Source organism: Pinus tabuliformis, chromosome 6 (genome assembly GCF_031772625.1).
Source record: "Pinus tabuliformis cultivar Carrire ecotype Pingquan chromosome 6, CPIR1, whole genome shotgun sequence".
Lineage (NCBI taxonomy): Eukaryota > Viridiplantae > Streptophyta > Pinopsida > Pinales > Pinaceae > Pinus > Pinus tabuliformis.
The window spans coordinates 1,343,370,746-1,343,397,719 of record NC_142292.1 but is presented as its reverse complement, the minus strand read 5'-3'; positions in this window follow the sequence as shown (position 1 = coordinate 1,343,397,719).

Below are 26,974 nucleotides of genomic sequence, written 5' to 3'. Positions count from 1 at the left end.
AGTGTTGGATATTCATGGTTTTGTTGATGCAGACTGGGCTGGAGATCTGGATCAGAGAAGATCTACAAGTGGGTATGTGTTTAACCTATTTGGAGGTGCAGTCAGTTGGATGAGTAAGAAACAATCTGTAGTGGCACTATCAACTACAGAGGCAGAATACATGGCAGCCACTCATGCAAGCAAGTAAGCAGTTTGGTTGCAGAGATTGTGTTCAAGTATGGGGTTAGTACAGGGAGCTATAAGAATAGACTGTGACAGCCAAAGTGCAATTTTCTTGGCAAAGAACCCTGCTTATCATTCAAAGACAAAGCACATTGATGTTCAGTATCACTTTGTGAGGGATATGATAGAAGACAAAAAGGTGTTGCTGGTAAAGGTGGACACTTTGAAGAATACTGCAGATGCATTGACAAAATCTGTGAGCTCTGAGAAGTTCTCTTGGTGTAGAGAAACAATGGGTGTTTCAGGGCTGAAAAAATGACTAAGCTCTCCTGTGGCCCCTTGTGGAAAGAAAACAACAAGTGGGAGATTGTTGGGTTGTGTTATATTCTTTCCACGACTAACCTACGTAGTTAAACGGGGGGTTAGAGGGGGGCGGTAGCCCCCCTTCGTTGCGCTGATTGCGCAGCGGGGGGGTCACAGGGGGGCGGCAGCCCCCCCTGTCTGGGGGTTTGAGGGGGGCGGGTAGCCCCCCTCTACGGGGTCCGGCGCAGCGCCCCGGGAAAAATCTTTTTGGACCCTATATTAGGTTGGGCGAACCTACCTATGGTTTTGTGCATGATTTTCGCACATGGTATTGGACGCGATGGTTTTTCGGTCCATGGTATTGGATGCTTCGGCATGTATAAATATGTATTCTAACATTGAAAGGAATATAATGAAAAATCAAGCTGGTAGTCCCGGTTTTGGGATCCAGGAAAAAATCTTTGTGCATATGTGTTTTATGGGTTATGCTCTCGCATTGTTTATTTTCTTTGTTTAAGAATTCATATGCAGGTAATTTCTGTATAGGGTTAAAACTTACAGATATGCTTCACTTCTTTCACAGGCTACCACTCCATACTTAAGCTAGTTGCTGGCTGAGCAACTCCCTCAAAATATTGTGCAATTATTGAGGGGAACCAGCCTTCCCTCTAGAAATTGTGCAACCATGTTGGGTAGCCTGCTGGGCTTAGAAATTGTGAGGCAGTTAGATATTCTTCGTTAAGAAAATTGCGCAATATGGCCCAGCACTACAGCTCAGCCCAGAAATTGTGCAATTCTGGGCACAAGTCACTTGCTCTTCCCATAAATTCCACAATCCCCCAGGGACATGCAGCCCAACTCCTCCCATAAATCATGCAAATCCCTATCTCAGTCAAGCAGGTTTTGCATGTGCCTTCAGGTTGACCGGTTCCACCCGGGACCTAACAAATTTCATTTGCATGCATGGGATTATTTTCCCCAAAACAAAAAACATGTTATATACTTAGGGGGGATAATATGGGGTACCAAGGGAGGTACCCAAGGTAATAATGTAATAATGGGATGGGCCATAGTAATAAATAAGGTAGTTAACCCATGTCATGTAAGGGACCACAAGTAGTTAATAATAATGTAATGGTCCCATGGTATTAGTTGATGGTATGAGGGAACCATGGTAATGACCCATGGTATTGTATGTATGAGGCCTATATAGAGGCTAGAGACTCCATATGGAAGATAGTGAAGGATTATTGTATGAACAAGCATATGGCTTGTGGAGTGTTCTCCTTCCTTAAGGAGTGAATGTATGGTGTTGCCCTACCTTAAGGGTTTTGAGACAATAAAGAATCATTTCATATTAATTTTGGGTTTATTTGAATTATCTTATATTTTCGTATCTGATCTATATTATTCTTGGGTTAGATCTATAACAAGTGGTATCAGAGCACTTTCTTGGGCAAACAGTGGAGAAATTTTTTTTATTTTTTGTAGGATTTCGGGGGCGGCAAGTACAACAAGTATATAACAAAACAAAAACATTCAAAAAGCATCCCTAGATTTTATGGATCTATTTTTAGTAGCTAGAGGTTACAAGAAAATATCGTTCTAGAAACTTCCCTCCAAGTGTCATTTTCCCTAGATTTGTGCTATGCGCATCATAAGCCTCAAACTTATTTATTCGACGCTTTAGATCTCATTCTCCACATCTATCTTGGATCCCTAACATCCCACGTCACATCTAAGAGTATTTGGCACATCCAAATCAACTATTTCTAGGTAAGTTCGCTTTACTTGTCTTTTACAACATTTCTGTCGTTTTTTGTGTTTTTTCTTGTGTGAGTGTTGTTTGCTTGATTTCTCTCTGTAGAATTTCTTGCAAATTCTCTACAAATCTACTTATGAGATCTATGTAGAAAATCTGATTGTAGATTAACTCGATAATGCAATATACCAAAGCAAAATATTATAATCTACTTCTACTATCAAACTTATAGAAGCTTAAAGATCGAGCTGAATCAGAATAAGAAGAAGAATCAATGCACATGAAGCATAGAAAATACTTAGGGGAAAGCCTTAGCTAAAAATCCCACTATCTGTGTTATCATACAAGGTGGAAATACATCAGAATTATACAAATCCTTAGCTCTCACAACTAGCCAGCTCTCAGTACAATCCTCTTGGATGTTCACAGGCAAACTTGGCTTCTCACAAGCCTTCCTCTCTACCCTCCAAGCTCATATTTCCTTGCGCGGTTTCTCCTGGGTGATCCTCCTCTTACCAAGTGGAACACTGGTCTCTCACATTGATCTCACACCCTATAAAACTACACAATCCTCAAGGAACCTTCCCTTGACTGCATGGATGAGTTTCCTTTATATGAAAACACATGCAACTGATAGTAACCTGTCCTTGACATTTAGCTCAATTAGGTCTTTCTGAGAATAGACATGCATGAGTTTTTGATGAGAGAATCTTCAACTATCTGGAGTACACTGGTTGAGTGCATGAATGCATCAACTGATTCATAACTCCCAATTAGTTCCTCAAACAGTTTGGAACTAATTTAACTGGACTTAACTCAGTAAACTAAGTTAAATAATTACAACTCAAATATAACTCAACCTTATCTCCTTAATTAAGGGAATCTCCTTAATTTAAGGGATAACTATTGCATGGTTGCACAAAGACTTCTAACTTGAATTTCTCCAACTAATTAATCCATAATGAATTAATTAATTATTTCCAAGTAGCTGGTGAGACTAAATTCGAATTTTAATTCACAATTTTAATTCAAGGACAAATTAAAATTGGAATATCTGGATTCTATTTTTATCATTTCTTGTTGTTATTTTAACACTCTGAATGCTTGTTGTTGTTTTCATGCATGTTAGCCTGTACAAGCACTGTTTCAGTTTTCATTTGCATCTCACTGTTGTCACATGAATGACACTATTTTGCACGGAAAGTCATCGATCTAGTGACTTGGTTTACACACATGCATGTTTTTCTATTTTATGAATCTTGCATTCCCTGATTTCATGCATGATCATTTACTCTTGCCTACACCCATTTTTTCTATGCATTCATATCTCCATATGTTTTGAGTCGCCCATCAGCAGGTCTGGGCAACCTTGGCCCAGAATTTGCCTTGCCCGAACAACATTATGCATTTCTGAGAGGGAAGGCTCTGCCTTCCTCCAAGAAAATGCGCAAATTTGGCCAGACAGTGGCCTTCAAACTTGCTTTGTGCAATTCTCAGAGGCAGTGTTTGCTGGCCCAAAAACTTTCACAATGCAGTCCCTGGACCTCCATGACTTGCCAATTGAAATTGAACATTGCGCGATCTTAGCACCCAACAGGTCAGTCTGGATTGTGTATTGTTCAATTCCAGTAGTCAACCAGCCTCCCGATAGTCTGGATTGCCTTTTGCACAGTCCTAGCTATCAATCTCCCCACCTGAAAATTGTGCAATCCTTGCCATCAATCTCCTGGGTATGTTGCATGTCAGTCCTCAAGTTTGCTTTGTTTTTAACTAACAAATTTCTTGCCATGCATGTCACCATGTCTCCAGATATAGAAGGTGCTCGTTCGTCTCTTAGTAGTTCAGGATCAATGGCCTCCAAGATATCAAGGTCAAAGGCCACCGATGAAAGCACAACTGGAGATGTTGTTGAGCGATTTTCTATGAGTTTTCCAATTTACGAAGAGACGGAGCTGATCATTGACAAAGACATCAAATTGAAATGGTATGAGATCAATGATGCATTCTCAGACACATTTGGGGAAGATCTTGAAGACCACAAAGTCTATATGAACATTCACAAGTATGACTTTTACCAGATTGCATGTAGGTATCCCGTGTTTCCATGCACGAACATGATACATTGGATCATCTCGCACACTAATCCTGAGATGATGGTATTAAGTAGTGTTAGTGAGACGGAGATTTCTACCATCAGGACACAAGACTATAATCATATCTACCACTTATTGAAGCCAGTGATCACCATGGAGACGCCCTTCAGCATAACTAGCAGCAATGCAAACTCCAAGGATATCTTGAAAAACTGGGCGAAGGATCCAACCAAGTTCAGGATGATACTCAACTAGATTTCCAAGATGAAGATATTGTGGAAGGCATATCAGTACTTGGTCATCTTTTCATGTCACTTATATGTCCGAGAGAGCACAGAGACCTTCCTACAGAGTTGGGTAATCGTGTTGGACCAACTGGCCAGTGAAGGCAAAGCATGCAACTCGTTTGACATGTTGGCTCACAGGCTGAAGCAACATGTAACAAGAGCTCGAGAGCTACCCAAAGGTGAGCAAGCAAAAATATATATCTGCATACATCTTGGATGTAATCTATGGAGGTTAGGAATTTCCAAGCTTGAAGTCACCATGGACATTAGCGGAAACCTCTGTAAACACTTATTGCAGACTATTTTCCAAATGCAGCTTTCACGGAGTCATCACATAGTTGTCAAACCATTTTGTCACCCCAGTTTCAAAGACAATATTTGAGTAGGATCCACCTTGCATTTCAAAGGTAGAAATGGAGGCATTGTTCGACATAGCGGACTGGTATGCCTCACCTTTTGGCACCTTCATATGGATGTATAGCACAAAGAAGCCTTTGCATGTTTTCCCAAAGTTTGCCATGGACAAGCTCATAATGCAAGAAGTGTTGTACCACATCTCGATAGGATTGTCAGCTAGACTACAACGGAAGAAGAAGGCACCCTTTCCCACTCTTCCGTTGAGGATTGAGTTGTACAAGATATGGAATCTCAAGCATGTGGATGCTAAGACATAGGAGTTCAAAAAATTTACTATTAGCACCAAAAGCTTCAATCCATACGATCCGCATTTCATTATGAAGGATCACTGCACGAGAGTGAAATTTGCTTGGATCCACGAGGTGTGTCACTGGGCTAACGAAGACAATATGCATCAGTATGTCATTAGTTTGTCCATACTCAAGATAATGATACACATGTTATTAGACGAGTTGTACAAAGGAGCCAAAGCAGTGTACCTAGATGCAACAGAGGCAAGAGTTTGCTTCCAGGAAGTTGTCACCACAGAGTACATGGACACCATCGCGGACTACCAAGCTTGGCAATAGTTCGCCACTATCAACCATTGTGAGGATTTTGAAGAGTTAGTCTTCCCACAGTTATCTGAGTCATAGTGATGTCTTTCATGGCTTGCTCAAGCCCATTTTGTCTCACATGGGTACATGTGCAGATTGTATGTAACATCTTGTAAAGTGAAAATTCAAGTGTCGATAGTTGAATGTAACAACCAAAGAGTAGTTGAAGATTCATGAGGGTATGTGAAAGTAAAAAAGGGGAATGTCAAGGGTCACCCCACCCTTTGCTATTTATAGTACCTCATAACTCATTACAAAGGCTTTTATTTAGCCAAGCTTCCGATAGGAGTATCTTAGAGAAATATTGGAGAGTATTGTAACGACCCTTGGCTTCTCCATAGTGCAGAGATAGTACATCTCTTTGGAGGAGCAGGAGACAGTAACTATAATGTTCCATTATCAGGACTAGTTGTTTGTCATGGTTGTACTGTATGATTGGAACTTTCACTTCTTAATATAACAGATCCAACACATTTCATGCATATGTTGTTATTGTATTTCAGTTAACTTGGTTACTCTAATGATATATGTATCTGTTTGCTTACGCATGTATTTATAGACTCTTTTTGTATATCTATGTATGAATATTACTAAGATATGTTGTTGGTTTAACTGTCAATTTGGATTATTGGTTCACCTTCCTTCCAGTTTGTGATGCATCTTTGCTCATGTGTTCCCTTCCAAGCTACATGTTTACACAGGTTTCCAAGGGGCACACTCATTCCACCTTCCATATGTTAGAACCATTCATGCACCTTCCTTGGTTTGCTACGCATCTCACACCCTTGTTATCAACAAGAATATCTTATTTTCCTTTATGCAGAACCGTGATTAAGGCGATACTGTACAACCCACTGCTGGAACTCTTACACCAAATGGTCTAAGGTCTAGTTGGCACTTCTTACCAGGAATATCCCTAACATGTTGGTGGGTCTAGCACCATCAACATTTCTCGCACTAGAAGGAGGGCCAGATGACAAGCTGTGTCATCTCATCCTGTTTTGAATATTCACACTTCTATCATGGATACTCTCACACTCATCCCTCTGCGATGTTTTTCGCATGCCGAACCTCTCAACATCACAAGGGGGTTTTCTAATATCTTTTCTAAATTCACATATGATGGTGAAGGAAAAGTGGCCTGGCCTGCGTACTTGCAAGACTTCTTTGCAATTCTTGATAATGTAAATGAACGCTCTGATGAAGAGGCCAACCTGTTGCTTGCATACACACTTCACGAATCCCCTCAATGGTGGTGTTGGATTCTCCCTCCTGGCAACGTGCACTCACTTGGGTAGTTTTATGATCTCATTGAATCTACTTTCCATCATTTTGATCTAGAACCTCTTGACCAAAAACTATTACAACAATGGAAGACCCTGCTAATGGGCCTCTAATTTAGACATAAATTATGGCCCATGCCTCTAAATTAAACATAAATTAAGGCCCATTTAACCATATTTCAACATATTAAACCTCTCTTTTTGCATTAGATAATGAATTTTTAACTTTAGTATGTTCATTAGGAAGGTTTATGAATAATTGCATATTTGTGCCTAATATTATTTATTTTTGTGGAATCTTATGAGAATATTGGGTAGATTATGAAGATTTGGAGGAGGATATAATTTATGGACTTGCTCCCTACTAAAGGAGGATCAATATTAAGTAAAAAATCAACAAGATATTATGGAATTATGGCACAGATTGTGGAACTCAAATGATTGAGAAAATATAGGAATGTGTTCCCTGCCATTTAATGCAGATTCCTAGTATTGGGAACCAGATCCACTAATCAAGGGATTTTGGTGGGAAATCTTCCCCCTTTCATGGGGAATGATTCCTAATCATTTTGTATAAGTACCAAGTCAAATTTTCCTCTAGGGGGGGATTTCTATTAGTATTAGCGTGGAGATAACTCGTATTTTTGCAGCTCCACTTTCATTTCTTGCAGGGATGTAATTATATTGATGGAAATAATGAATATTGGTGTCATGTTCAACTTCTAAGTAATTTTCTCCTCAATAGGACTATGATTTTCCTCGGGCTTGGCCATCCCAGGAGCCTTAGAGCCCTTTTATATCATTTTTTTTTATTCTTTTCACTTCTTATTCACATGCATCTCTTGTTCTTGTTTTTTTCTATTTCTGCATTTAGAATTAATTATTTCTTGTTGTAGGATTGGGTTAAATGGTTGATGTAAGTTCTTTTGTAGTATCAAAAGCACCATTTCATCCTTGGAAAAGCTTTGGAAGGTCATAGTAATCATTAAGCTACTTGGATTACTTTTCTTATTCGCAAATCTAGATTTTTGGAACTCCTTTCTGGAAAAGAATAATAATTTTTTGCTATTGTTTAGAGCATTCTAATGAGCTTCAATAAAGTTGGTTCCACTTGAATTAGATCAAAAAAAACATTTTATTTAATAAAAAAAATCATGCCATTGCATTTTCACTTGATTAGGTTAGGAATTTGATAGATTTACTAGCTCACTAGTTGTCGAATTTATGGATTTAAGACTAGTAATTTTTCATTATTTAATATATCTTCTCCATGTATAGATGAATTTGTGGATAGATGCAAAAAATAATGTGTGTTGTTTCAATAGCTTCTACATTGTAGGGATACTTCATCTTGCTTGCCTCATATAAGCCCCATCCACCCATGTCGCTAAAATCTACTAAAATCTCAATTCGAATTCTCATTTTATAAGCAAAAATTGTCATTTCCATTGAGAAAATATACCCATCTTGAAGCCCTTGCTTGATTTCTGGGTAGTTTACAACACCACCATGCCTTATTCTTCCATTATCTATCTTTCCCAAGCTCCATTCCACCTTCTAGACCACTTCCTAAGATTTTGGTTTGTTCTTGTAATAAAACAGGGGATCCTATAGGAACTAATAAATCTTGTAGACATCCTATAGGAAATCCTGTAGTGGAATATTTTGAGACTGAGTTGAGAAAAATCATCATTGAATCTAGGATTAGGCCTCTACTTGACCTCCATGTCATCACAACCATTGTACCCCTCTTCCTCCACACCTATCTCCCCTGCCAAAGAACAAGGAATGATTATCATTTGCATTTATAAAATGAAAAGATGAAGACAAATAGTTCTTTTTATTTCTTAATTAGCAAATGCATGCAGTAGTTAATACTCCCTAAATAAAATTCCATGCTCAGTTATTTTAAATCATCACATGTGATAAATAGAGTTAAGTTAGGTTTATTTTACAATTAGTTCATGATCTTTATGCAATTAGAATATGTTTCTTTCCTTGTACTTTATTTCTTGCAATAGGCTTGGGTTTCCATTTCGAGTAGTTCATTTTCTGAAATTAGTTTAGGATTTGATTTCAGTACATGCAGTCCATTACATCATGATAGAAAAGGAAGGATACATTGTGCATTGCACATATAGTGTGAATACCTCTTAAGTTTGTACGAACCACAGATTGATAATTAAAGTCAGTAGCCTTGGGAGTTGTAACATTCTTGTTGCAATACCGAGGCTCATCACCCACAAGAATCGCATATGGAATTTTGGGACCGCTTCCGTGTATTACAGTTTCAAGTTTCGAAAAGTCACATGAAATTCCAGTATCTCATGGACTGATTTGAATATTGTCTTACCAAATCTGTCAATCCTAAAAAGAAGTTCAAGCTCAAGACCCACTCATCATGCTTTAGTGATGGAGCTATGCAACCACAGACAGACACGGTCGTTGTCACAAGTGACTGCCCATCATCCCCTCATCAAAAATCTCCACCATTGCAACGTGATGGGGGAGAACATGCACACACATCCATTCAACTATCAAATCCTCCCAAGATCACTTCTCTCAATTTTCGCACAAATTTGGTTGCAAAGCCCATGTGTTGTCACTTATATGTCTTACCTCAACCTCCATCTTTGTGTTTTACTGATCCTTCGGATTTCACTACCTTTGGTTCTTCCATTCCAAATTCTACACTTGTTTTGAATGAGGATCAAGCTATCGACGAAGTTTGTGTTGCACAACCAACCTGCGTTGTCATTCATGGAGACTATGACTGGGAGCCTGAGCATCAACCTGCGATGAAGGATGATTCCCTTCTATCCGTGCCTCCTCCTTTTTTCCTAACATCTTTGGTGATTCTACCATCCATGATTTCGCATGTGTATCTCCATCTATGGATGAACCCATGGTTGATTATTTGCAGAACATACCAGATGTTAGTCCATCATCTCACAATGGAGACAACAAATCATTGTTTGAAAATCCACTTGATTTTTAATCTACCTTTTCCGGAAACACAGAGGGTTAATTTTTCCACTTCTCATCTACCCCTCTGTTTGATTCATCAGATCATGAGGATGATGATGAAATAATTGATTTTTTTATTGTAGTTGTCGTGATCTATTTACCCCTGTATTCAATCACGATGATGATTCTATCGCAGTTGATTTTTCGAAGCCACATGTTTATGATGATCTATGTGTCGATGAAGTCAAAAATCCGTAGACTTTCGAGGCACTTTAGCCCGAGCTGATGGTTATATCAAGCCCTCGCTACTGTCAGGTTGGTTTCACTTCCGATCAGGAAATTGTTGAAACACCCAAGGCTCCTCATCACTCATCTATATGCATTGAAGATCAATCACTCATCTATATGCATTGAAGATCAATCTCACACACATATTATGCTTCCTCCCCTCGAGCTACACAATCCCATCACTCATGCATTAGAGGAATATTACATAGAAAGAACATGCACGTGATGCAAGTTTTCTTTGTTTCTATCGTTTTCTTTCATGTTACAGTCAAGAGTATGTGCATGTTTAACGACTGCACTCACTTATGTTTTGTGGACGCATTTAAACTCAGAGTGTGTATGTCTTCATTGTTATATCTTTCATGTTTATTGGTTCGCAAAACTGTGTTGTTCGCGAACCATACCTTCACCAACATGGGTCGACCAATGCATCGGTGGATGCATTGGAAGTATCACATCATGTGAGCAGACCCATGCACCATTAGCTTAGGAGTAGGAGTAGTGTTTGCTTTTGGTTTGTTTGATTTCATGCATGTTTGCTTCTTACTTTATTCATTTTCTTTCTTTCTTTCTTGTTTGCTTACTCACTTTTCTTACGCATTTACTTTTGATTTTTCTTTGTTTTTTTGTTTGTTTGCTTAAAGTTTACATTCGTAGGTTAGTTTCACATGGAACCGTGTGCTACTCTTGAAACAAGGTGAGTAAAGTACAAGAGGACTTGTGCAGTTATCAATACTTGGTTATTTGTTGTCCTACATCTGCATGAAGAACTTTTTGTCTTCAGTCCATGATACATCAATGGAAAATATGTACTATTCGAAGTGAACCTTGGTGAAAACACAATGCTTGCACGCTAACTAGCGTCACATACTCTAATCAGTTGTTTTTGGGTTAATCCTTGTTAGCTTAGTCGAGTAGAGTAAGGTGATGGGGGGAAACCTTAAAAAGTAAGTCAAAGGTGTATGTAAACTACTTCTCTAAAGGAACAAACTCTTTTGCTCTCAGTAATTTTGGATCCCTCTTTCACCTCTAAAATGAATAAGTGTTATGCAGAGTTACAAAAATGAAAAATGAAGAAAATGAAAACGTGAAAAATTTCGAAAAAATGAAAAATGAATATGGCGAAATAAGTGGAAGGCTTCCTATGCAGAGAGGTGATGCGAGTAACTCCATCGAGGTACTGACCAGGCTCGCTGGTATCGAAGTGATGCTTATTTTCCTACGTGACTCTGTTGGGGTACTGTCCATGCCTGTTAGCAACGGAGCAACACTAGAGATGAAACTAAAACTCTGATGACCATATCACTTGTGCACAAATATAATGCTCATCCTAATCGAAACAATTGTGCTGGCTTGGATTGGAATGTGTGTTGACCGACCAAAAGCTTGGCAGATGCTACATTTTACAATCAAGCAAGTGTGGAAACCAAGACAAACAGAGAATTGAACAATACTTCCAAAGGTGTTAGACTTTATTTTCACAAACAAGGTCCCTTCAAAGAGATGCAGTTCTACCAATTGTCGTGTGTCACCAAGTGGTATAGCAGCTACAACCACCCTCCAAAATTTTCCTTAGCTTCGTTTTGGAGCCTCCCTACCAACCATCCTAGAAGCATGTCTTGCACTGTCAAGTAAATAGGCTTCATTGGTTTTTCAGTGGCTTGTCAGCCTGTGCATGTCAGTTTGCTTCACTTTTTTCACACGCTGCCATTCCACACTTAAGATAGTTGTTGGGTGAGTAACTCCCTCAGAAAGTTGCGCAATTTTGGAGGGGAAACAACCTTCCCCACGGAAATTGTGCAAATCTGTTGGGTAGCCTGTTGGGCCCAGAAATTGCACAAGGTAGTCAAACAGTCTTCCTTGAGAAAATTGCGCAATCTGGCCTAGCAATTCATCTCAGCCTAGAAATTGAGAAATTCTAGGAAGTAGTCACCTGCTCCTCCTAGAAATTGCACAATCCCTTTGGGACAGCAAGCCCATCTCCTCCCAGAAATTATGCAAATCCCTATCTCAATCAAGCAGGTTGTTGCATGTGCCTTCAGGTTGACTGGTTCCACAAGGGACCTAGCACACTTGATTTACATGGATGGGTTGCTTTTTCTTGAAATAGAAAAAAGCAACATGCAAAAAGCATCCCCAGATTTTAGGGATCTATTTTTAGTAGTTGGAGGTTACATGCAAAGATCGTTTTAAAAACTTCCCTCTAGGTGTCACTTTTTCCTAGTTTTGTGGCATGCGCGTCATAAGCCTCAAACTTATTTATTCAATGCTTCAGAGATCATTCTCCACATCAAACTTGGAGCTCTGACATCCCATAACACATTCAAGAGTCTTCGGCACATCCAGCTCAACTATTTCCAGGTAAGTCTACTTTACTTGTCTTTTGCAACATTGTTGTCTCTTTTAGTGTTTTGGCTTGTGTGAGTGTTATCTGCTTGATTTTTGTGAATGCCTTTTGTCATTTTCATGAATGTTAGCATGTACAAGCATCGTTTCAGTTTTTGTTTGCATCTCACTATTGTCGCATTCATGACAGTGTTTTGCATGGACAACCATCGATTCGGTGACTTGTTTCACACACATGCATGTTTTTCCATTTTCTAAATCTTACATTCCCTGTTTTCATCCATGATCATTGACTCTTTCTTACACTTAGTTTCTCCATGCATTCAAAGCTCCATTTGTTTTTAGTCACCTGTCGGCAGGTCTGGGAAACCTTGGTCCAAACTTTACCTTGCCCGCACAACATTGTGCATTTATGAGAGGGAAAGATATGCCCTCCTCCTAGAAAATGTGCAAATCTAGCTAGATATTTTCCTCCAGAATTACTTTGTGCAAATCTCAAGGGCAGTGTTTGTTGCCCCAGAAAATTGCGTAATGTAGTCCATGGGCCTCCATGACTTGCCAACTGAAATTGCACACTGTGCAATATCAACACCGAATAGGTCAGTTTGGATTGTGCATTGTGAAATCTAGTAGTCAACCAGCCTCTCGACAGTTTGGTCTACCTTTTACAGAGTTCCAGCAGTCAACCTCCTAACCTCCCGGTAGAAATTGCGCAATCCTTGCCATCAGTCTCCTGGGTTTGTTGCATGTCAGTCCTCAAGTTGGATTTGTTTTTAACTGACAGATTGCTTGCCATGCATGTTGCCATGTCTCCATATATAGCAGGTGTTCCTTCGTCTCTCAACAGTTCAGTATCAATGGCCTCCAAGAGAGCAGGGTCAAAGGACACTGACATAAGAACAACTAAAGATGCAGTTGAGCGAGTGTCTATGAGTTTGCTGATATACGAAGACACCAAGTTGATCATAGACAAAGACATCAAGCTGAAATGGCAGGAGATCAATGATGCATTCTTAGGCACATTTGGGGAAGATCTTGAAGACCGCATTGTCTATGTGAACATTCACAAGACCGTCTTGTACTAGATTGCATGCAAGTATCCCATGTTTCCATGAGCAAACAAGATACATTGGATCATCTCGCACATTGATCCCAAGACGATGGTGTTAAGAAGTCTCATTGGGACAAATATTTCTACCTTCAGGGCATAGGACTATCAACAGATGTACCACTTACTAAAGCTAGTGATCATTATGGAGACACCCTTCAGCATACCTAGCAGCAAGGAAAACTCTGGGGATATCTTGAAGAAGTGGGTGAAGGAGCCAACCAAGTTCAGGATGACACCCAACCAGATTTACAAGATGAAGATACTACGGAAGGCATATCAATACTTGGTAATCTTTGTATGCTACTTGTATGGCCAAGAGAGCACCGAGACCTTCCCGCAGAGTTGGGTAATCACGTTGGGCCAATTGACCAGTGAAGGAAAAGCATGCAATTGGTATGACATGTTGGCTCACGGGCTGAAGGAACAGGTAGGAGGAGTGCGACAACCACCCAAAGGTCAGCAAGTAGAAATCTACATGTCTGCATACATATTGGATGCAATTTGTGGCTGTCAGGAATTCTCGGTCTCGAAGTGGGCATGGACATCAGTAGAAACCTCTGTAAACACATTGCAAACTATTTTCAAAATGCATCTTCCGTGGAGTCATCACACAGTTTTCAGACCATTTTGTCACCATAGTGTACAAGATGATATTTGAGCAAGAGCCACCTTGCATGTTGAAGGCAGCAATGGAGGAAATGATTGACATAACAGATTGGTATGCATCACCTTTTGGCACCTTCATACAGATGTACAATGCGGAGAAGCCTCCGCATGTTTTGACGAAGTTTTCCATGGACAAGCTCATCATGCAAGAAGTGTCGTACCACATCTCGGCAGGACTGTCAGCTAAAATACACCAGAAGAAAAAGGCAACCTAGCCCACTCTTCCGTTATGGATCAGGTTGTACAAGATACGAAATCTCAAGCATATGGAAGTCGAGACAGAGGAGTTAAAAAAATTTAATTTCGGCACTAAAAGCTTCAATCTATATGACCTGTATTGCTTCGTGAAGTATCACTATGTGAGAGCGAAATTTCCTTGGATCCACAGGGCATGAAATTCGGCATAGGAAGACCCATCGAGATACTATCACAGCTTATCTAGGCCCAATGAACCAGTCAGCATCGTTGTGGAAAGGTTAGCGAAGAAGTGCAAAGTAGCATCTAGTAGAGCAATAGTAGAAGAGGGTAACATAATTGTGTGCAACAAAGGAAAGAGAAAGATTGTCGATAGCAGAGAGGAAGAACAAAGCTTCAAGTTCAAAGTAGACCCAAATGTGGAGAATGCAGCTTTGGAAATAGAGGTGAATAGGCAACAATGCGAGAAGAGGAACGCGCGAAGGCAGAGAGATAAATATAGGATGGAGGAAACAATGAAGGAGTTGCAAGATTTGAAGGAGCAACTCTAGAAAGAACAACAACTGCATAGACAAGAGAAGAAAGAGCAATAGGGATAGACATGGTAGGGGGTGCAACATGCACAGATTGATGAAACTGCACCCATACAGATAGTAGACTCATCCGAGCAACTGGCACAAAGCAGACATGTTGAGCAGTTGTAGGAGCAGGACTTCGCTCAAGAGATTGCAACGAGTACTTCAGCAGATGGATACGGAGATGGAGTAGCCAAATTTAGAGTAAGGCGTTGACCTCATGCCTTACCACCAACAGGTTGACCCACTGGCTTCACTAGATCCAAAAGCAAAGAAAATCCTGAGCGACCAAGGAGATACTGAAATCCTTGGAGACAATACGGAAGAAGAGATGCACAACATATCATTTGACGAGTCACAACATAGAGTTGTGCAATCATGCAGAGTGTCTACTCTAGATGTCCACACATCTCCTGTGAAGTTTGAGGAACAAGTGATCGTATCTAATGTGCGCAAGCATCCAACAGCATTGGCCGATGCTACTAGAGCATATGTTGAAGTCACTAGCTCGAGTTTTCGCTTCTTGATAGAAGAGAATGAGCGAATGGATTAGGAGTTATAGACAACCAAGTAGGGAGGAGACTTGGTTACAACATCCGCCTGAGCAGAGTTGAAGAAGGCGATACTGGATGAAGTATTGTCCCTTGAGACAGTCATGTGGGCACTGTATTCTAGATTTGGTACCGTGCATAAGGCAGTTGTCCATCTCAACAGTTGGTAGCAACGTTGTGCTAGGAGAGCATGTATCTTGTCAAACTTGCATACTGTTTTCAACCTCATGCAAACATGGACAATGATATATAAGGGAGCCCCATTACACTTGCCCAATATGATGAAGCCCATGGCAGTTGAGTTGAAGGCATGCATCTGGAGTTAGATCCGGAACTATGAGGAACTCCTGCAACTCATCACCAGTTTGCAGGCTTCCCATGCACGGGCGTTCAAAAGCATGGATGTTGTTGTGCATGCACATGTGATCCCATCTATTGGGACACTCACTGAGGCAAAGAAAAAGGTTCAAGTCTGACACGAGTTGGACTTATACTTTGATGAGTTGATGCGTATAACGACCAAAGCAAACTTGGTGATCAATGTAGACACTATGCATTAGTATGTTGTTGGTTCAACCGCACTCAAGAAAATGATGCACATGTTATCAAATGAGTTGGACAGAGGAGCCAAAGTAGTGTACCCAAATGCAATAGTGGCAAGGGTTCATTTATAGAAAGATTTCACCATAGAGTAGATGGACACCATCATAGACTACTAAGATTGGCATCAATTTTCCACTATCAACCATTGTGAGGATGTTGAAGAGTTGGTCTTCCCACAATTTTCCAAGTCATAGTGATGCCTTGCATGGCTTTCTCAATCCTATTTTTTCTTACATGGGTACATGTGCATATTATATGTAACATCTTGTAAATTCAAAGTTCAATTGTTGATAGTTGAATGTAACAGTCATAGAGTAGTTGAAGCGTCATGAGGGTAGGTGAATAGTCACAAAGGGGAATGTGAAGTGTCACCCCACCCTTTTCTATTTATAGTATCTCATAACTCATTGTAGACACTTTTGGTCAGCGAAGCTTCCGATAGAAGTATCTTAGAGAAAGCTTGGAGAGTATTGTAACGAGCCTTGGCTTCTCCACAGTGCAGAGCTAGTACATCTCTTTGGAGGAGAAGGCGATAGCGACTGTATTGTTCCATTATCGCGGCTAGTATTCGGTCATGGTTGTACTTTTTGATTGGAACATTCACTTCTTAATATAACAGAGCTAGCATGTTTCTGTTGGCATTATGATACAGGTATGACACAAGTGTTGTCCTTGATGGCAACTTTCTCAGTTGAAAGATCACAGTATACCACGTAAATAGCAAGAATGAAGAAAGGAAGGTATACCCAGGTTCACTATATACCAAGCCACGTATACATGCAGGTTTGCTATATACAAAGGCATGTATATCATACATATGCACTTTCACAGAAGGAAAGGCGCGTACATGTTGGAAAACTAAGTTTTGGTCCATGGTATTTTGGTATTGGTCCATGGTATTTGGTCCAAGGTATTGACCCCAAGTATTGGGTCCAAGGTATTGGTCCTACATGGTTTTGGACCATGGTATTGAGAGAGGCCTAAACCTATATAAGGAGAAGAAGATCATTAGGCCTAGTGTGCAAGTGTGCAAGTGATGAATATCTGATGAAGGTTGAGATCTAATCTTATGTTCTAGGTATATCTGAAGTCGAAAATTGCAGCGAAGGTATAAGTAATTATTTTCATATCTATATGTGGGTTCCCTTTGGTGAAAGGGCATATACACGCTGATTCGAAATAGGCAAGTAGCATATACATTATGAGATTTGATATTTGAGGTTGTTGTTGGTTATAGTCGTTGTTGCAGAGTTCTGGGTTCTTCTCTATGTTCTGCTGGCTGTGTCTTGATGACAGGGTTTCAGTGATTCAATGTTGGGTGATTCAGATATTGATGATGCAGATATAGTGGTGATTGTTTTGTATTGATGGATTCAGCCTGAAAATTTATGAAATGTGGTCCCTAGAAGAAAAGAGAAGGTTGTCGGCTTTTGTAGGCCAGCTCCTACGTACTAGTAAATATATATTGGTTAGTACAAGAGCTAGGGTGTTGTAGCTCCCTTCTAGTAGAAGCTGGAGAATGAGAGAATGTTGTAGCCTTCAACAAGTGGGTGCCTACACACTAGTATGAGTCTACACTAGTACAAGATTGTAAATAGGTTTTTCTTATTTTAAAGAAAACAATAGCAAGTGGTTTTTGTCGCGCATTGGGTTTCCACCTTATATCATGGTGTTCATGTGTGATGATCAATTTTGTTTTACTGCAACTGTTTACTGTTTACATGGTTAATGATGTTTTTAAGCACTCATTAAATATCAACATATGATGAATTAACTGAATCATAAGTTTGTTGGATATATGCTAGTTGCAATAAACACAGTTGTGTATACATGTATGTTTCCTTAACTAAAGTAGCGTATATGAATCTGATTATGAAAATGAAAAGGTTATTGAGTTGCTAATACTGATTCACCCCCCCCCCCCCAGTATTATTTCCAACAATTGGTATCAGAGTAGGTCCTTCAGAAGAAGCTTGATCGCTTGAAGGAAGATCCATCAATATGGGTAATCAAGAAGGAAAGGGATCGATCAGACCACCAATCTTCGATGGGAGAAATTTGTTTACTAGAAGATGAGAACCACAACCTATCTACAATCACTTGTAATAGATATTTGGGAAATCGTGGAAGGAGGATATACATTTCCATTAGCAATTCCTACAGATACAACAGGTAGAAAGCAATATGAAATCAATGCCAAAGTTGTTACTATATTATTGGCAAGTTTGTCAAAATCAAAGTTTATCAAGGTCATGCAGCTCAAATCAGCCAAATAAATATGTTACAAAATAATTAAAAGCTACGAAGGACACGCTCAGGTAAAACATGTTAAGCTTCAAACTCTTAGAATTCAGTATGAAACTCTTAATATGCATAGTGATGAAAGCATAGCTAGTTACTTCCTACATATAGATGAGATTGTCAATTGTATGAAGAATCTGGGTGAAGAAAATAAGGAAGTTGTCTTAGTTGAGAAAGTTTTGAGATCCTTGTCTACTAAATTTGAACCCAAAGTGTCTGCCATAGAAGAAAAGGAGGATTTGCAGAATATCACTATGATGCAGCTTCACAGAATCTTGACTACTTTTGAAATTAGAAAAGGAGGACCATCAGAAAGGAGGGAATCCGCATTTAAAATATCAACAAAGGGAAAAGAAAACCTCAATGAATTAGGATACATTTCAGAAGAAGAATATGAGGTAAATTTTGTCAAGAATCTTCAACGGGGATCTATAAGGTTCAAAGGTAAGCTACCTTTCAAATGTTTTCCTTGTGGAAGAGTTGGTCATTACGCTGCTAGATGCCCTCATAACAAAGGCAAGATGTCTCAAGAAGGTAATAGAAGTTATTATACTCATAATAATAGTAATGACTCATAAAATAGTGATGAAGATAATCAAGAAGTTAAACTTCTCATGGCATATGAAAATAATGATGTAGAAAAATAAGAAGTTACCAGATTAAATGTTCAGCTGGAGACAGTAACCAAAATAAGGGAGTAGCTGCAAGATGTAGTAAAAGATCAGAGAATAACAATCTAGAGACTTGAAGCTAAGATCCTCTCTCTAAAATAAGATCTTGAAGAATCAAAGAAGCAGAATGAAGAAGCTCTTGAAGAACAAGAACATGAAGTGCTCGAATGAAGGAGACAAGTGGAAGAAGGAAGAAAAACTAAAGAAAACATAAAGAAGCAATATCTAGAAAAGGAAGAACAACATCAGGTTGAGTTAAATATCTTAAAAGGTAAATTAGAAGAAAAGGATAAATTGTTACGATTTCGAGACAGTACTAAGATTTTGGATGATATTCTTAGTAGTCAAAGATCCCCTGCTATCAAAACTAGTCTTGGTTTTTATGAAACTATTGAAGGTGAATCTAGATCACAGGGTGAGGGGAGGAATTCTAATGCAAAATATAAAATGATCAACAAGGAGATAAGTGGTCAACCCCAGCAACAACCAAGGAAAGAAATTCCTCAAAGAAAATCTTTTGCTCCCAACTGTGGAAGTGATAGACGATTATTTCCTCCGATGAGGAATGTTGAATGTTATGAATGTCATAATCTTGGACATGTTGCAGCTAGATGTAGAAGAAGAATGTTTCAAGACCATCACACAGAAAGATCATCATGTTCCAGGTACTTTAAGGGATATTGTTTTGCTTGCAATATGTTTGGTCACAAAGCTATTGATTGCAATAAAAGGAATATGAAACATGTAAGATGTTATGCATGTAACAAGTTTGGGCATAAAGTAAAGGAATGTAGGAGAAAAATTCGAACACCAAAGCAGAAGTAGCATACATCATCTCAATCTCAGGTATTGAAGAAGACAAAATTAGTGTCAAAAAAATGTGGCATAACTCAGTTTGTAGACATAACAGACCCAGGGGAAGCTGAAAGTGTAAACCTTCAGTCTTCTAGTTTGCATACGCAGCTATTATGAAGAGAAGTCGCACATATGTGTGAGTTAAAGGCTGCAAAATCTCGTATATGGAGCTCTGAAAAACGCAGTAGTACAGAGACAGGAAAAGAAGTCTGGTATGGTTTGGTCATGGTTGGTTGGCACAAGTTCAGGGGCAGCATATGCTTCGAATAATGCATTGTTGGCATTATGGTTAGAAGTCTTTGGTGATAATGCTTATGTGGCTAAATGATACATCTTGCTACTTAGTGTTGGTTGGCCAAGAGAATGGTATTGCAGGTTATAGGTCTGGATGCTAGTGATAGATGCTTATGGTGAAGATCATATATGGCGTACGATAATTGCTAATGACTATCATGGTCTTGTTTAGATTGTTGTTCATTATTATAAAAGTCGTGTATATCATTTGACATAAAGGTCATGGGAACGATGATGCCTATTTCAGTCATGTATAAACATTTGGTATATCCCCACTTGGTTGGGAGATTGATGTATGTATGAGTCATTGGTGATAGGAAGGTCACACTCACTTAGATGAGTTGTAGAGTCATGTTATTCTTTTTAAAAAATATTTTTGCATACTTGGCATGTGCTCACGGGGAGCATGGACAGATTAGTACATCTTGTCATGTATAAAGGGGGAGCTCAATCAGAGATTTCAGCATGTACTCAGGGGGAGTATGGACAGCGAAATGTATATCAAGGGAGAGAATATCTTGGTCTGCCCTTTGCCTTTGATGTCAAAGGGGGAGAGTGACTTGGTATAGTTGTTTCCATCAAGTCCAAAGGTAAAGATTGTTGGCATTATGATACAGGTATGACACAAGTGTTATCCTTGATGGCAACTCTCTTAGATGAAAGATCACAGTATAGCAGGTAAACAGCAAGAATGAAGAAAGAAAGGTATATGCGGGTTCATTATATACCAAGCCGCATATACACGCAGGTTTGCTATATACAAAGGCATGTATATCATACATATGCACTTTCACAAAAGGAAAGGTGAGTACATGTTGGAAAACTAAGTTTTGGTCTGTGGTATTTGGTCCATTGTATTTTGGTATTGGTCCATGGTATTTGGTCCGAGGTATTGACCCTAGGTATTAGGTCCAAGGTATTGGTCCTACATGTTTTTGGACCATGGTATTGAGAGAGGCCTAAACCTATATAAGGAGAAGAAGATCATTAGGCCTAGTGTGCAAGTGTGCAAGTGATGAATATTTGATGAAGGGTGATATCTAATCTTATGTTCTGGGTATATCTGAAGTTGAAAATTGCAGTGAAGGTATAAGTAATTATTTTCAGATCTGTACACGTGTTCCCTTTGGTGAAAGGGCGTATACATGCTAATTCGACATAGCCAAGTAGCATATACATTATGATATTTGATATTTGAGGTTTTTGTTGGTTAAAGTGGTTGTTTTAGAGTTTTGGGTTCTGCTCTGTGTTTTGGTGACTTTGTTTTGATGACAGGGTTTCAGTGATTCAGTGTTGGGTGATTCAGAGATTGATGATGCAGATATAGTGGTGATTGTTTGTATTGATGGATCCAGTCTGAAAATTTATGAAACGCGGTCGCTGGAAGAAAAGAGAAGGTCGTAGCCTTCTGTAGGTCGGTGCCTATGTACTAGTAAATATATATTTGCTAGTACAAGAGCTAGGGGGTTGTAGCTCCCTTCTAGTAGAAGTTGGAGAACGAGAGAATGTTGTAGCCTTCTGCAGGTGGGGGCCTGCGTACTGGTATGAGTTTGTGCCAGTACAAGATTGTAAATAGGTTTTTCTTATGTTAAAGAAACAACAGGTGCTTTTTTTCCAGCATTAGGTTTCCACCTTATATCATGGTGTTCATGTGTGCTTCTTATGTGTGATGATATGTTCTGTTTTACTACACCTGTTTACTATTTATATGGTTAATGATGTTCTGATGCACTCATTAAAGATCAACATATGATGAATTAACTAAATCATAATTTTGTTGTATATATGCTAGTTGCATTAAACACAGTTGCATATACACGCGGGGTTTCTTAACTGAAGTAGTGTATATGAATTTGATTATGAAAATGAAAAGGTTATTGAGTTGCTAATACTGATTCACCCCCCCCCCCTCTCAGTATTATTTTCAACAGTTTCATGCATATGTTTTTATTGTATTCCAATTAACTTGGTTACTCTAACAATATATGTATTTGTTTTCTTACACATGTAAGTATACACTCTTTCTGTATATGTATGTATGAATCTTACTGAGATTTGTTGTGGGTTTAACCATCACTTTGGATTGTTGGTTCACCTACCTTCTAGTTTGTGATGCATCTTTTCTTGTGTGTTCCCTTCCAAGCTGCGCGTTTACATAGGTTTCTAGGCGGCGCACTCATTCCACCTTCCGTGTGTTAGAACCATTCATGCACCATCCTTGGCTTGCTACACATGTCACACCCTTGCTACCAACAAGGAAATTTTACTAACCTCTATGCACAACTATAGTAAAGGTGATACCGTACGACCCACTACTTGGACTCCTACACCAAACGGTTTGAGGTCTAGTTGGGACTTATTATCGGGGAGATCCCTTGACGTGTTGGCAGGTCCAACACTGTCAACATGTTCTTATTCTCATGCTTATTAGTTTTTCCATATTTTAACTTATCTATCATATGAGATGTGAAATTGATATTATCTTTCTCCAAAGTCAATCATTGTGACTTATGGAGTGTTAAACCCCAAATAGTTTTCAATGGTAGTTATTTTCTATTACCTTGTTTGAATGCAAAGTGGTTAACAATGTTCAGTGATGGAAATATAAATAATAAGAAAGAATCCAATTACAAATAGTTTACAGTTTCAGGAAGCAAGCATTTCAGGTAAGTGAACATTTTATTTAGGATGAAAATTCAAGTATTGTATTTAATCTATATGTACTTATATTTAAATCAATGCACACTACTAATCTAATTAATTTGAAATCAATGTACATCATACATCTAGTTACATCAAATCAGAGATCAACATATACACTGAAATCATTATATCTAGTGAAAACAATAAAATAGGATTAGAAATCAATATCTATACTAAAATTAATGAATCTAGTGCAAGCAATCAAATAGGATTAGTGTTTGTGCTATTTTATCACTTCTTAAAATAGTTGAATCACAACCATTAATTATCAACCAGTGTGGGTCTTTTAGTTCAAAGGAATCTACATTGTTTGTGCCGATACATGAACAACCAAGTAACACAAAAATTTCGTTGAACACACTTGAAAAATTTAAAACATTCTTGGAGAAATGAAACTCACACTTCTAGAAATTAAAGAACACACTGCAAAAATGAAACTCATTCAGAAAAGAAGAAATTTAGACTTCATAAGATTTTATAAAGAAATAGGTGTGCCATGTGTTATTAACTAGACTACATAAATAATATAAAACAACATACCATAAATCTGAAAACAGAATTGTGTCTATTCAAAAATATATGCAACAAAAATAAGAAATTCACATCAACATCTAAGAAAATAAATACACTACTAATATTGTGATCCCTGCTAAAGAGGAGGGCCCTTCCTCCCTAGCAGGGTGCAGGAATGGAATGAAACTACTTAAAGATTCAACACATGAATTGTAAAATCATCACCAAGTACTTGCTGTATTAAAACAGTTGAAAGATACAAGATCAAAATGTCATTATTGCTTTAGATGTTGTCATCTCCTTCTCATAGCATTAATCATTTTTTTAAAGTCTTACAGAACCCCAAAATTAGGGAATGAATTAGTCATGAGAATCCCACGATTCTCATGCTGATCGATTTAACAAAAATGAAATAAAATAGAAGTTGTTACAACCAGTTTTGAATTAAAGACTTATTATGGTTATTCCACTTTTTATATCTATACCTTCTCAGATCTTTTCAACCTTCTACATAAAGTTACATTTCGTGGTCTTCAACACTTATCTCTAAAATAGCGTCCACGGTCTTTAACAATTTACAATGTAGCAACAACATCACAGTGTAATAGAAACTCAAGGTGTAACAACAATATTGAGGGTTTAACAGCGTGTAACAGCAGCAACTATTTTCCCATAGTATTTAGTAATTATAGCAACACCTGAAAGAAAAAAATCCAAAATACCTCTTGTTACAGATCCATTTGGGCACATCACTCCCAACATTCAAATCAGTACTATTAGGGCTCATCAAACCCTAATCCAATTGCTACATGCCCTAGACAAGTCATCACTTTAAATGCCTCCTTCCCAGAAAGTTTCCTGGCCTGAAGCCCTCTAGAAATGCCTCATTGAGGGACCAGCGCAGCCTTGGCCAGGGGTAAATGCGCTTCAGTGCAGGTAGGCCCATGTAAGGGTGCATTTCAGTGCACTTAGGCCCACTTTGACCTGCGCTGGGCGAGATTGAGCGAATTCTTCATAGGGTTCTGGGAATATTCTTATCCTCTAGAGCATTCTAGAAGATTCCCACACTTATCATCTCCTATGAGCTTGAAATTGAATAGGGAATGAGTTAAGTAACCTGCTATCCTCTCATCCCTTACTCAATGGAAACTAACTCTAAGTTTGGAAGGCCATTCAATACCCTCACTTATGACCAAACCACCTCCATTTTCCTATAAATTGAGCACTCATCTAAGTGATCAAGGGCTGGACTTTGAGAATTTGTAAGGAGATAATGTTGGTGTGAGGTTTGAGATTGTAAGCAAGTATTGTTATGCTACCGAAGTGTTGTGCTTATGGTGTGATGAAGGATGGAACTCAAACTGGATGAGTGACATAGGATCAGACTTCTTGGTCGTAAATCTTCCTTCTACTTAATAAAGTTGTTTATACTTTTCCCATATTCTTGACTTTATGTTTGATGATTATATGTGTAAATGCTTTCGATTCCATTTGCTTATAGTAGATAGATCTCTTTCTTTGATTGGTTTTTGTCCTCTGTTTATGATTGCAGGTACTTGTTGAGTGGATTAAGTTCGAGAAGGAGCGACGGGAGCCATACAAAGGAGACAAAGGGAAAGTCAAAGATAACATGTAGGTCCCTTGTCTTATTTATCTTATATAGAAAAAAGGTTAAACTCTTTAAATTTGTTGTTCTAGGTGTAGCTAACCACCTAGGGAAATTGTATTTATCCGAGATGCAAATTTCACATAAAAAATTGGCAACCCCACAGGGGAATGATCATCATCCTGGGTAGTTTACCTTCATCCTAGTACACCCTAGTAGACTTTACTTTCTTCCATTGATCTTGTTTCAATGTTTTTGAAGTGTTTTTTTGTAAAAGTTGTGCCTGAAAGCCCCTAGAATGGCCTCTCTGGCACCAACGCAGGCTTGGTCAAGACACAGAGCACCCTTGGCTTGAGGATAATGCTCTGAAGCGCACTGTCTCCCATTTAGGGTTGTGTTGATCCTCCTTAGGTAAAAAATCCCACCTTTGACTTGATTTTTCCCAAATTTCCTCCTGTTTTTGCTTGCTGAAAGATCAATGATTGTTGTGTCCCTGAAATCAATTTGTGTTTCCTTTCCTAGCCTTACTTTGGCCTTTATTGTTTAGTGTTTCTTAAATTATTTCTTTATCACTATCAACTCATTGTCAAAGTTAGTTTATAGTTGATTAGTCTTTGTTCAAAATAAAGTGTCATAAAAGTCTTCATTTCTTTGGAAAAGGAACTACCGTAAAGTCTTCGTTCTTGCAAAAAGATTGATTGATTTTATGTGCATTAGTTTCCTTTTATTCATTTCAAACATTAAGGGAATTGGAAAGAAAATTGCATTGTGCATTGAAAAAGTTTGAGTGTGCTCATAGGAATAGTTTAGGGAAATTGTATTTATCCGTAGATGTAAAATTCCACATAACACCTCTTCCATAGTTTCCTTGTTTATCATTCCAACAAGACATTGTTTCTTTCGGTACTTAAGAGAAAATGGCATAATAATATGTCAGAGAAAAATATTTCTTCTTAACCAAGGAGAGTGACATTGTTTCAAGGGCTTGATGGATTCGGTGAAGGAAAATGGCCAAAAATAGGGAAAAAGGTGCCTAAAATATCCTTAAATACTACACCCAATATCTTCCCCCCAACTGAAGCCACTACATGCCCTCATGCAAATTCCTATGAATGTTCAAGCACGTCCTTTATTACAATACTGGTGTGTTGCTAATGTAGTTCTGTGAGATCATAAATGTTAGCAGTATCTTCATCCTCTTTCTTGTATCCTCGAGTAACCGTAAGCTGAGTGGTCCAAGATATTTCATCATGCCTATTTAGCTGGTAGTGAGGCTAGTAGCTCTCAATCAGAAGCCAAATCAAAGGGAATTTAAACATAAGTCATATCCAAAAATCTCCCATTGATTAAACAATCCGTGCATACTCGGGAACTCGAGTAACAACTATCACAAAATTATAAAATCCAAAGGGATCCCTTATCTATAAAGTTTCGGTATATTGGCTTCTAAACATTTCAACCTTCCCACCAATACTCTTCTCTTCAGCTACGCAAAATTATTAAGACAAAACCTGTTGGACACCTAATCCTAAATGGGTTAGTGTTGAAGCCGAATAGACCAAAGCAGTCCAAGAGACCTTGGGATCTGAAACCCAAGAGTCACATATTGTACTATAAATGTATATCTCATGTTAATATAAAATGTATTGCATGTTTTATCTTTCATATTTTCTCTTGTTTCCAATGTGTGTTTAACATGGTATCAGAGCAGGCGTATTCCTGCCCTGCATAATTAGTGTGAGCCACCTGTTTCTGTGGCCTTTGTAAACCAATGCTCTCCTATTGATTATACTTTTCTGAGCATTTCTTAGAATAGAGGATGTTAC